This window comes from Tenebrio molitor, chromosome 7 (genome assembly GCF_963966145.1).
Source record: "Tenebrio molitor chromosome 7, icTenMoli1.1, whole genome shotgun sequence".
In the NCBI taxonomy this organism is placed as follows: domain Eukaryota; kingdom Metazoa; phylum Arthropoda; class Insecta; order Coleoptera; family Tenebrionidae; genus Tenebrio; species Tenebrio molitor.
In genome coordinates this window covers 17058760-17071267 of record NC_091052.1, presented here as the reverse complement: position 1 = coordinate 17071267, position 12508 = coordinate 17058760, and the positions used below count along the sequence as shown (strand labels likewise).

General features: G+C 33.2%; 1 long non-coding RNA gene across 1 annotated transcript; it reads right to left on the bottom strand.

Annotated features, from left to right (window-relative positions):
* Positions 1-2339: 2339 nt before the first annotated feature.
* Positions 2340-3614, bottom strand: LOC138136032 (uncharacterized). The gene is made up of 3 exons (XR_011161152.1): positions 3313-3614; positions 3123-3264; positions 2340-3063 (listed from the first exon to the last, which is right to left on the bottom strand). It is a non-coding gene; the product is annotated as an uncharacterized lncRNA (long non-coding RNA).
* Positions 3615-12508: the final 8894 nt, after the last annotated feature.

Here is a 12508-nt window from a genome sequence, read left to right as displayed (position 1 = left end):
CTACGACGTGACCGATATTTTGCAACGCCTGCTCTGATTTGTTCTCTTTTTGATCACTTTGTGTAAAGTGTACGTACAGAAACATACGTATATAAGTCTAATCTTTTTAACAGATGTTATGGTGGAATATCAGTTCTTTTTCATCTTCATAAGATACTTATCTGGAATGCTATCTATGTGAAATGTCTACATCGGAAAAAATTCAACAAAGTTCTTGTAACCCTTGATGTATTTTGCAATGAACTCACCGTTTGTGTATTTATAAAAATCTTCGACTAAAACGTTTTAAATTTAGAAATCTTAGTAATTTTTTTGTTTTTTGAGTTGACAGATACAGCTGCATTGCACTGAGTGTCCTGGTTTAGGGATATAGATTAACTCCAGAATTCCGAGATGGAATCTTATTGTTGGATGTACTAATTTATTTAAGAGTATACTGCTATGCACGTCGTATACCACTAGCATTTTACAGTTATCTAAAGCAGATGAAAAGTAGAAGAGATTTATTTTGCTCTAACAGTAGAATTAATTAAACAAATCGTCATACTATACATAAAGTTTAAGCTGTGTCTACTGCGGGGATTTTTAAATTATTAAATTCCCATGGGGGTGTAGTTAGCTATGCGAAGATGGTTTATCGTTTATTGTTTTTGATGTAGGGAGCGTTATCTGGTAAATGAAAAATTATTTATCAAGGAATTGTCAGTTATTGATTATAAGTTGTATGAAATTTGCTCGCAATTTTTTTAACGGATAATCAATATTATGCGAACAAGAATAATTTATATCTCTATAAAAGGACTTCTTGAACCTACATAAAGTGATTAAGAACCTGACAAATGAGCTTGTAAATTTGTACCAGATCCCAAAACTATTGTGATACACACATATTTATGTATGTAGTTTCCAAATGCTTAGAATTTAAGCAACAGTACGAATTAATCACAAACCATTTAAAAGTCAATTAGAATAATTTTATAACAGAACAAAATGGTTGCTTCAAACAATTCTAATTGGGTTTAGTTAAGGCTGTTACACTTACTCGGTTCTGTTATTGACCTATCCATCTGGTGTTATTAAAGAGATCAATATTGATAGTACGAATAATACTAATAATTTAATAGGCATTCTAAATCAGATATTAAAAGATTTAATTTATCAAGAAAAGAATAGCGGTCGTTATAAATAAACTATTTCATAAAACAAACGAAATTGAACTGCTTTGGGCAATTTAGATATTAGAGTTGAAAATCACATAAGTAGTAAATGATATGGTCAATTGAAACATAGTATGTATATGCCATTCACGATGTTTTGGCATAAGGGGAGGCCATGGAAAAAGTGCATTTAAGTTGGCAGTAAAGCTGTCTGTTGAATTTGGTTATGTTTTTCTAAGTTTGAGGTTATAAACTGCGTCATTGTCTAGTGCATTGTTGTCAGTTTTACTAGTTTGCAATATAAAATACTCACACATTTTTAATCCAATTTAACAAAACAGGAAACTGACTTGAACAGACACACCCATCATCTATGACAAAAAAGAACAAAACTATTCAACTTCCATAATTTCATTAGAAAATTCTGAATCATCATTACCTGCATCAAAATCCCAATCAAATTCCGAGTCAGATTCTCCTAATGAAATTATTAAAGGAAGAACGTTTTCAAATGAAAGATTTCACATTAATTTTGCCCTATCTTCCGAAATAAGTTCTTTACAATATCTACAAAAATGTTGGCAAATTTCAGGAGTACATTTCAAAATAGACTCAAGCCATAAATTCACAACTCTATCGCGAAGTTGTAATAGGTCTTACAAAACCCCTGTGCCATTTCAATTGGGTCGTTGTTTCTTCCTTCACTGTCCGTGCTACATATTTATCTTGTACTCACCTACGATTTAATTTATACACTAAAAAAACTTGACTTCATTGTAACTTACTGAAAATATGTTCTGCAGTCTAATACAAACACTATCAAAACATTTTAAAGTCGCTTAATTATGATTACGGTAAATTCGGCAACATGTTACTTTCATTTTGATAGGTCCGCATGTCAGGCACTTTAGTGACAGTAGAGATGACAGAAATCAAACATGTATCCAACGTTAAAAAATGAAATCATAGCCTCCCCTTATGCCAAAACATCGTGAATGGTATATACAATCGCGGCCATCAAAAGTGAACGATAGCTTGCGAAAATTTCCGTATTTTTCGTTAGATTAAATCAGGTTGTATTCATTGGCGTTTGTGCAGCAGGTGTTACTATTTTAATAATAAAAAGTTGTAATAATAAAAATGAGACTGAGAAGTAATTAATACATTATTAAAGTGAAAGTAAACCACAGACAATTAAACTATAGTAAGACTGTCAAGTGGGATTACATTTTCGGGGACGCGCTCAAGTGGCGCTGCCCGAGCGTTAGGCCAAACTAATGTATAACAAGTTGCATATCTGACTTTCTGTATACCTAGTTGCCTATTTTTTTTTCAATTTGATTTAAATTGATACTTATTTAAAAAAAATAGAAACGACTAAATAAGTATTAAACATTTTAATACAAATTCTAACATATACAACAAATTAATAGTTCATTAAACGAGTTTGTGTATAAATTGGGATTTTTTGGGCATGAGTGGGCTAGTTTAAGGCGAGTGAAACTGAATTGAAGGGTAGATCTAGTTCAATAATTTGATCTTGCGTTAACTTCTAAAATTTCTGGAGATAATTTTAGAATCGTGCAAAAGATTTTTTAATTTTGAAATTGTTTTTCGCTGATATCGGTCCATATAATAAATTTTTCTACCTTTTGAAGTACGACTACTAACTTTCTTGCATTTAAGTACTTGCAACACACTAGAAGATTTTGTTGGGTGTCTATTTTGGGCCTTGGGCATAACAGGAAGGATTAGATTCTCTATAGTGGGATTTTCAGTAATCCTAGAATTTTCAATTTGTTCAGCTGGTCTAACATTATTTATTGAAGTTTGTTTGTCTTCACGAAGAAAAATCGACGGCAGGGCGTATTTATGGAGTTTTGTTTTTTGAGTAAAGAAATTGTTGCTAAAATGTTTCTCGCAAATAAAGGCATTATCTGATTTGAAGGGTGGTGCAACATTTACCTAAAGCTTCTATCCATCGTTTCCTTTGTTCTTCTAATTTTGGATATTTAAAATGTTTATTTTTTATCGCCGATCTTGTTGTTTACAAAGCATTTATGTTTAATTTTTCCCATATCCAAATAAATAAAATAAAAATTGCGATCTGAAAAACCATATTTCGTACTTTTTCAAAAAGAAAAAGATAACTTACCAAATAAAGAGATAACGAAAAATTATCTCAAGAGACTGGTTTGGAGTAATTTATTTTGTAGAACAATTTATAAAATTTATTGACTAAACCTTGACAGAAATGAGAAAATTCAAAATTACTGATGACATTATTAATTAATATTCAAATGAACCTTTTTTTTAAACGGAAATTCCCGATCGGATTAACGAGTAAATTCGGTAATTTAGTTTGGCCTAACGCTAGAGCAGCGCTAGTGTTGTCAGTGTCTCCCATGTTTTATACGGGTTTTGAAAGTCTTAATTCTGTTGATGGTCTGTGAAGTAAACTTTAGTAAAGAAACCTTTCCAACACCTATTCGCATTGGTCTCTCAAGCCTGTTTTCTTGCCAACCCCTTTTTATATTGAAGATGCAAGTCTTACTGCAATGTAATTCTCTCGCCACAGCAGCCAACGACCAATTTTCTTTTAGCTTTGCAATAGCCCTAGCTGTCTGCATCGGAGTGAGATGTGGCTGATGTGGCATTTAAAAAAAATAGTTTCAATAATTTTTTTATCGCTAGTGTCAAACTTTGACATTTTAGGACGCCTATGATTTAAAGTAAAAATCAAACTATAAAAAAAAAACGTTCACTTTTGGATGGCCGCGATAGTACAGTGTGGAATAAAATGATTTACATCTAGTTATCTTTGGAATTTTTGCACATGTAAATTTTCCTGTACCGCTCTACTTTTTTTTGAAGTGCCGAACTATTAGTTCTGTCAATAAATGTCATCAATCGAATTGACAATTGTTACAATTTACTAAATTGAATTAACAAACGTTGGTGGCCACTTTCAACACTAGCTGTGACTTTTGTTAGCTCCTTTTTAATTTCAATCTCTACTTTGCATTCATATCATCCCTTCGCAATAAATCACATTTGGAATTTTGGAATATTTTGAGGTTAGGCTTTCTTTTTTTTGTAGAGCGGCATTTCGTATTTTTACAAGGGTAATGCAAAGGTAACTAGATGTAAATCATTTTATTCCACACTGTACTTACACGGTACATAGTTCGTTGTACTTAAACAGTTTTAAAATCAAGCTTTGCAGGTAGGATTGAAAAGTACATACGATTGTACCGTGCCTTCAAATAAACTCGAAATTAGAGTAGGGTGTGATTTGTATATATGTATTTTGTCTATTAATGGTTGGTAGACTGTTTAGCACTGACAGTTGTCATGTTGTCAATAGTTTTATGTCACGATCAGAATAAACACGTGTATAAGGCATTCACGATCTTTTTGGGACCGAGTTGGCTATGGCCATCTAGTGATTTTGTTGGCAGTACCTCGGTGATAACTAAATTCCCTAAAGGAAATTGACACTTTTTGTGTTAGGTTAGGTTGTTTTCAGTTTAAGGTTATATTTTCTGAATAGGTACATTGTTGCCGGATCTCTGGAATCTGATCTGTTATTTTTAAATTAAATTAAATCGTTTAATAGAATTTTTTTATCGTATCAAGTTATTTTAGCAATTTTGACTGTTCCTTTGACGGAAATTTAAATTATTTTTACATGCTTAATAAATCGTTTAGTTTCTTACGAATATTAAAACAATAAATCTGGCAATCCGGTGGCAAGAAAATGTCGAACAGACACTGACAGAAAAAAAATTGCATCACTGAGTCAGTTAGTCCAACATGAAAAGAAAAAATCATAGCCAACTCGGTCCCAAAAAGATCGTGAATGCATAATATTGTGCCGTCCAAGGTCACTGCTGTACTGTGTTTAAAAATTGCATGTTGCCAACTTCATAATAAAATCACAGCCTACACTATTGCCGAATTTATTTGAAGGCACGGTATATTCGGAAAGCTAAGGGCTTATTTATTAGTTAAAGCTATAAAGACATAAAAGTAAACCGTTTAGAATAGTGTAAAATTTGAATTTCCCGCCATTTGACTCGAATGACATTTGTTTATGTTTAATCGGGACATAATTGAACATGTTTGTTCTGAGCGAAGGGTGCCCTTAGATATTTGCTTCAAGAATATGAATCGTTAAGTTATTCTATTTTTAATCAAAAACATTGCAAAGAAAGGAAAAAAGAAAGATTTTTTGGCTCTAAATTTTAGGTTAACTGTCAGCATGCTCCAATTAATCCACGCTGTAAAAAAGCACAACAATTGGCGGTTTCCAAGGCCTTCCCAGTCCAGGATTTCATTTGAACGCGCGATATAAGTATGTAATGAAGATATTCTACAACGTGTTTCGCGTAAGAGTACGATCCTGACGAACTCAAAATGTAAGCCAATATTCAATTCAATGAGTAACTAGGTGTAATAAAGCATATTTTGACAAAAAGTAGTTTCCGTTGGACATCCCTGAAGTTTTTTAGTTCCCCTTTGTTCACACATTTGCAGAAAAGCTTCCCAGAGATGGTGCTAGTTAGGGATGTCCAAAACTTATAATTCTTAATGAATCTAGTTCCCATTGGCAAATGTATTTTGTGTTGCGTTTAGATTTCGTCAGGCTCGTACGTTGTATTGCAAGAAAGCAGATGAAACAATACAAAAAAGATCGTTTCGCAAGATCATTCTCTTTTAACATTTCAATAACCTGCACTTTGGTACTTCGTTCCAGAAGCCTGGAAGATACAGGGCTGATGAAGTGGGTCACGTTTGGGTGAACAATTAACTTAATTCAGTGCGGTGGGCTTTCAATCACAACCCATTGACCCAAAGATTTCAGTTCAAATTGATAAACAAAATATCTTAAAATGGTGATCATAAACTCATTAGGACCGAATCACCTTAACGCTTTAGAAAATTCTAAAGACTAGAGACGCAAGACTGAAAAAGCATCAGTTCAAATTGATAAACAAAGTATCTTAAAATGGTGATCATAAACTCATTGGTTCCGAATCACCTTAACGCTTTAGAAAATTCTAAAGACTAGAGACGCAAGACTGAAAAAGAATCCTGGCGTGTTCAGTAATAACATGTACTCGTATATTTTACTACTGGATGTTTCAGCCTCCGGATGCTGTACCATTTAACATAGATCGAATGACTGAAACTGTGGCTTCACAGCACTGGATTTTACCGTAAACGTAATCGGTATTAAATGGAATTTATAACATGTCTGTTTACATTTAGTTTATAAGTACTAAATTTTATAATTACATATTTGATTATAATATACGTATGATAAATTAATCCGTTTTGGACGCCCCATCAGCGGGTTTCTGAGATAGACAGACACTTTCTTCTTTCTACTTCAACTTTACTCTTTTAAAAGTTCGTAAAGATTGACATTCTTAGTTAATAATTAACGAATTCGATTCTTCGACTGTTTGTTTCTTTATCGACGGTCCCATTTTAGGGCAATATTGGAGTTAATTTCCTTTTTGGGCTGTCCAACTCGCGATAAGTCGGCCGAGCCCCAAAGGCAGCTTCCGGAAGTGGACGTAACGGTTCCCCGTAGGCCCATCCAGACTGGCTGCACAGCCGTACATCTGTTTTGTCATTGTTTGGACCGTTCCAGGAGCAATTGCAGACTCGACGACCATCGTCGAGTGCAGTGACAAGCTTCGATAACGAGCACCGACGCCTGTCTCCGACAGCGGCACCGCGAGATAACGTCACATCAGCCATTCATAATTACCGTCATTTCAAACGCAGTTTTAAATCAACCCCTCGAAGATCGTCGTCTTCCAGTCTGCGAAAATCCGGAGACATTCACAGTTTCCCACATCCTGGAGCAGCTGTGTCGACGCACGGTTGGTTTATATTGCATTTTTGCAACATTTGTATGCTAGGTTCCGATCTAGTCTAGATAAATAACTTTCTATTTCACCGGGGAAGGCGTCATATTGAAAGCCGTAGTGGTTTTTTTGACGGTGTAAAGTGGGAGAATGAGGGACGGTCTGCCCTGTGTTCCGAGCGCTTTTCGGGATGAAATTGCCGAACGGCGTCTCGTAAATGCGGATATTCATCGAAATTGATACAAGTTGTTCGTAAATGCAACATTAGTAATTAAGTTCGGAAAGTTTTATTGGTTTGAACGTAAGTTTTAAGTCTATTGCTCGGAAATACTGAAAATTGTAATAAAACGCACGGAACCGTTTTACTCCGCAGCGCCGCGCTATAACTGTAAAAATATTAAATGACATTTACATAGGTACTCGCCGTTATTACATTGAGTTATGGACGCTTTTATGCAATCCATATACTTAAAAATCTAATTGCATAAATTCTTCGCTGGTTTACTTCATAAAACACTGTATATCTCTTTGCGAAAACATTCCAGAAACGCAAACAATCCATTTGTCAGGGGAACCACAAGGTAATAATAATACACCAGACTCTGATAAATATTAATCTGCATATCAAGCGTTGAAATGATAAAAGTTGGGCTGAGTAGGCGTTGAAAAAAGTAAACCAAAGCAGTGTAAAGTTTGAATTTCCCGCCGTTTGACACGAATGACATTTGCTCATATGTATTTAATCGGCACATAATTGAACATGTTTGTTTTCAGCAAAGGGTGCCCTTAGATATTCGCTTCGAGAATAGGAGTCCTTAGTTGCAAAGAAAGAAAAAAACAGAAAGATTTTTTGTTTATAAATTTTAGGTTAATTACACCCAAAACAATTGACGGTTTCCAACGCCTTCCCAGCCCAGATTTTCATTTGAACGCCCCATATAAAGATGTGAAGTTATAAACTAAAAATTAATTTATGTTTATGTCAGTAATGGCATTTTCAATAGTTGCCTATTGTCCCGTAATTATGGTTTTATAATTTACAATTTAGAATTTACCGGCAATATCAAATTAGTATTGAACTCAACCGATTCATGCACAAATCATACATACCTAAAATGAATGGTGCCGTTAGGAACAATGTCGAACACAAACATTTTTAATTCATCGACTAGCAATAATAACAACATCAAATTACATCTGTCAGTATTACACAGTTCGCAACCAGAAATTAAATCTATTTCTATTATTACGGTGTAATTGTTAGTGTCGAAAAGCTGTATCAGAGATTATGTATAAATTTTGTAATTAATGCAAAGCTTTAGGAGACTTACATCACATGTTACGATATGGGTGGATTTTTTAAGCGAAAAAACAAGTGAGAAATCAAAATTAAATCTGTTTTACTTGGTGCGGTCTCCGACAGGGTGGATCGTGGACAAAAAAACGACCAACCACATTTTACATAAATTGTATACAAACATAAATATTAAACGAAATTTTTCTTGTTGACAACAATTTGTAAAATGCTAAATAAATAAATAAGTAAATAAATAAATTTACAATAATGGATTTTCTGTCACTAAATTTTATGTTAACATATAGGTGTCCCAGAAATGCCTCCCCAGAGAAAGAAGGGAGTATTTGGGAAAATATGATTATCTGAATTTTAAAGAAAAAAAGTCCTATCTCAAGAAATAATCGAGAAAAGACATCCTAAATTTGACCAGTTAGAGTTGAGCACCATCAAGGTAGGATGACCGCAATTTTGCTTTGCCGGTATTTCGAATTTTGTTGCGATATCAATAATTATTTTTGCTGTCTAGCAACCTCTCCGATTTTTTAATAGTACCTGAAGATGAGCTTCTGGGATTGGTGAAATTGAAGACTTTATGTGAGCTATACCGGGACATTATTTTAACTCTGAACATAGTCTATACTTATTCTCTATGATCAGTTTTAAAAAACACAGATCAATGCATTGTAAGTTGCTATGTAACCAACTATACTGAACGCCAGAGATTTTGAAATAATGTTAAAAATTGTTCCGATTGATGGGATTGGTCTATCATGTGTTGCATTGGAAATGGCACACACATTTCTAATGCTCTGATTGGCATAGAATAACTGCATTATTCAAACAACTTGACTATTTTGTTAAACTGTCAAGTATCTACTTATTTTCGTTACCTTGGTTACGTGATTACATACATGCATTGACCAGTGTATTTTAAAACTGAACATAGGGAATAAGTATGGGCTATGTTCAATGTTAAAAAAATGTCCCGGTATACAGAAAAAATTATTTGAGTCTTCTTGGAAGCTTTTTTGCTGTTGGCACATGCCTGTTTTCTATGGGGAGGGAATTCTGTGACAGGCTGTATAATAACGTGTATTCAAAAAAATAACGTGTGGTCAAGTGGCCTGGTGCTTACTTTAGTTTCCGTTAAAGTATCGCGTAGCTTCATCAGCTCTCAAATATTACGTGAAACAAGAAGTGTAGAACAAAAGAGTAGAAGTGAACGACCATCAAGAGGAATTTCCGAAACCGTTGAAATGTTAGAGAAATAATATGAAAGGAACAGAAAACTTCAATTTTTTATTTAAGAGAACAAATGACGCTGAGAGAGAGAGAGAGAGAGAAACCACGGCCTGCTTGACCATAATTTTATTTGAACACTCGTTACTTGTGGATTATGTATTTGAAATTTCCAATTTAATCCTTGTAAGGGTCAGACTATAATTCACATAATTATTTGTAAATTAATCAATTTTTTGATGAATCCAAATTCTCGATTTAATGCAATCATTGTGTAATAACAAAGAGGATATCAAAGAAAATATAATTAAAATTCCATTACATTCGGGATTTTAACTTGATAAATGCAAGGCACATGTTGGGTTTCAAAACCTAATATTAGCTGATCTACGTTACATTTTTTTGTTAGAATTACCCAAAAATGACAGTGAATTATGTATTAATAATAAGGAGCATTTATTTTCCCCATGCACTTCGTGAGGTACCATCAATGTTAGGCTATAATGTTTTTTCTCCTTCCTTATCCAACAAGTTCGTTCCTTAATTTTCTACAAACTACAAATACACACAATTTTGTTAACGTGTGTTTAGTTTGCGCATTCTTCTGGATTTTCCCCAGAACATATGTTTCATTAATAGGTACCCTTGTCGCTAAGTCAACAAATAACTACCAGGTTTGACTGTAAAATTTTCTAGTAAGGTCAACAAACTTTACTTTCCGTAATTAACCACTTAAAGTCTGCTTTGAAGTTTTGCCATGCCGCCAGTAATTTGACAAAGTATAACAAAGTATTCTTCAGTTTTACAGTTAACAAAAATATTGCCTTCAACAAACAACTCGTAATGGTCTTTCATCACAATTGTCCCAAAATAAAGATGTTGATTCACAATTAATTTTTTTAGTACATAGTTTCAATAATACAAATATGTTTTATAAACTTTGTTTTTTCGCACTTTAAAAGTGATTTTGGATGAAGCAGATTTAACAAATTGGTTGTCGCTGTTTGAGCAAGATCTGGCGATGTGCAAGACAATCCTTTTTCGCTGACCTATGTTAATATTGTTGGTAGAGAAATTAATTTTCCTAACTTCGTCTTTTCTGTCACAAAAAATAAATGATGAACCACCCTCGCGGTGTATGTTTTCTGTTTCGGATTCATCTAAAGTGGAAAACAAACATTACCTCTAATCTCCCAGTGAAAGTCTGATTCTGCAGACAACCATTTCTTGCGAGTGATGTTTTAATTGTGACTTTAATGGTTTTTTTGTAAGTGTTACATGTACTTTCTTGGTCGTTTGACCTAAAGTGCAAAGATCTCCACAGAATTCATAACACGCAACGCGGTTGTATTATGTAAACTCGATAGTACTTCCGAATGAGGTTACAAGTTCATTTGGTAAAAAAGAAGGAAATAATTCCAAACTAAACTAATTTGAACTATACCACTAGTAAAACGAGTTAAGTTACGAGTAAGGACTGGAACATAAACAAAGATGCTTACTGTACAGATATTAAAAATTCATGACTGTATTAATAGTTAAATCACGCTTATTTAGAACTTGCAAAATCATAAGTTGTGACTGGATTCTCAGATAAAAGCCACTATTTTTATTATTAATAGAGATATTTAATTTAAAATATTTTATCTTTCAGGAGTTTCAGGTGAAGTTTTACCTTAGACCATTGGTTTCGGTGACAGAAGTCAAATTTTAATCACAAGTGAGATAAAGTACTCACTAGTGAGTAAATTTGACAGCTACCATTTAACTTGACATAATGTACTCACAAGTGACTAAATTTGACAGCTGTCATTTTACTTGAATGAAACTTCATTTCTTGGATTTTTTGCAATAGTTGCCCTGTAAGATAAAACGTCGTATATCAGACGTGATCGAAATGCCATTATGAAACTCGTGAGAAGTGTCCCACTCGTGCGCAAGCGCACTCGTCGGTCAAAATTCTCACTCTTGTATAATGATGCACTTCTATCACTTATAATATGTATAATATACTATACTGTGAAGAATCATTTATGATTTTAGAGGTTTTTATTTAAAAATTGTTTTGCATCACATGTCATAATTATTAATAATTTATTCAAGAAAAATCAGTCGGTTATTTGTATTAGTTTGAGGTAGGTAGGTATTTCATTAATTTAGCTTTGGTAAGTTTTGCAAATTTTGAGAATTGTATTAAGAATATGAGACGATTTTTAAGAGTGATTAATTTAAAATATTTCTAAAATATGCTCTTAGTGTTTGCTAAACAAATATACAATAAAAATTAATGGTATTTGTGAATTTTACAAATGCTTAGATCATAATTATTTGTTGCGTGGTGTGATTTTCAATTAATTAATTAGGTACTCGTATCTGAACATTGTGACCTATTTGTATGTACTATTTTGTGAATTTTAATACTACTCAAAAACAAAAATTTTAATTAAAATTTGTTGTTTATGTGGGTTGGAATATTAATAAAAACAAAGATGAAGTCTGAAGTACTTTATAAAAATAAAATCTAAAACTGTGAATTGTTCCTTTACATAATTTTCTTGTGATCATAGTTAATTGCACATACAAGGATAAAATACCCCAGGATTTGTACGTAAACAAAAACTACTCTAACGAAGCCCTCTTTCTAATTAATTTTTTGTAAAAGAGCTAACTAATAATAATTCATTTCTGGCCTCTGCTCATGTATTATACTCAAAACATACCGGGAGTCGACTATAAAAATTCTGACGGGTATATATCTGGTACCGTTAACGCTACAAATTTGAAATTTTAGAATATGCGTCAGAATCTAGAGGTGTATATAAAGAGTGTATCTGAAATATATGTGTTAATTTTAACGAATGGAAGAACTCGCCAATTTATGAAATTGTTCTTTATATAATTCTGCAAAATTTGCTGAAGTTTTCCAAGATTTT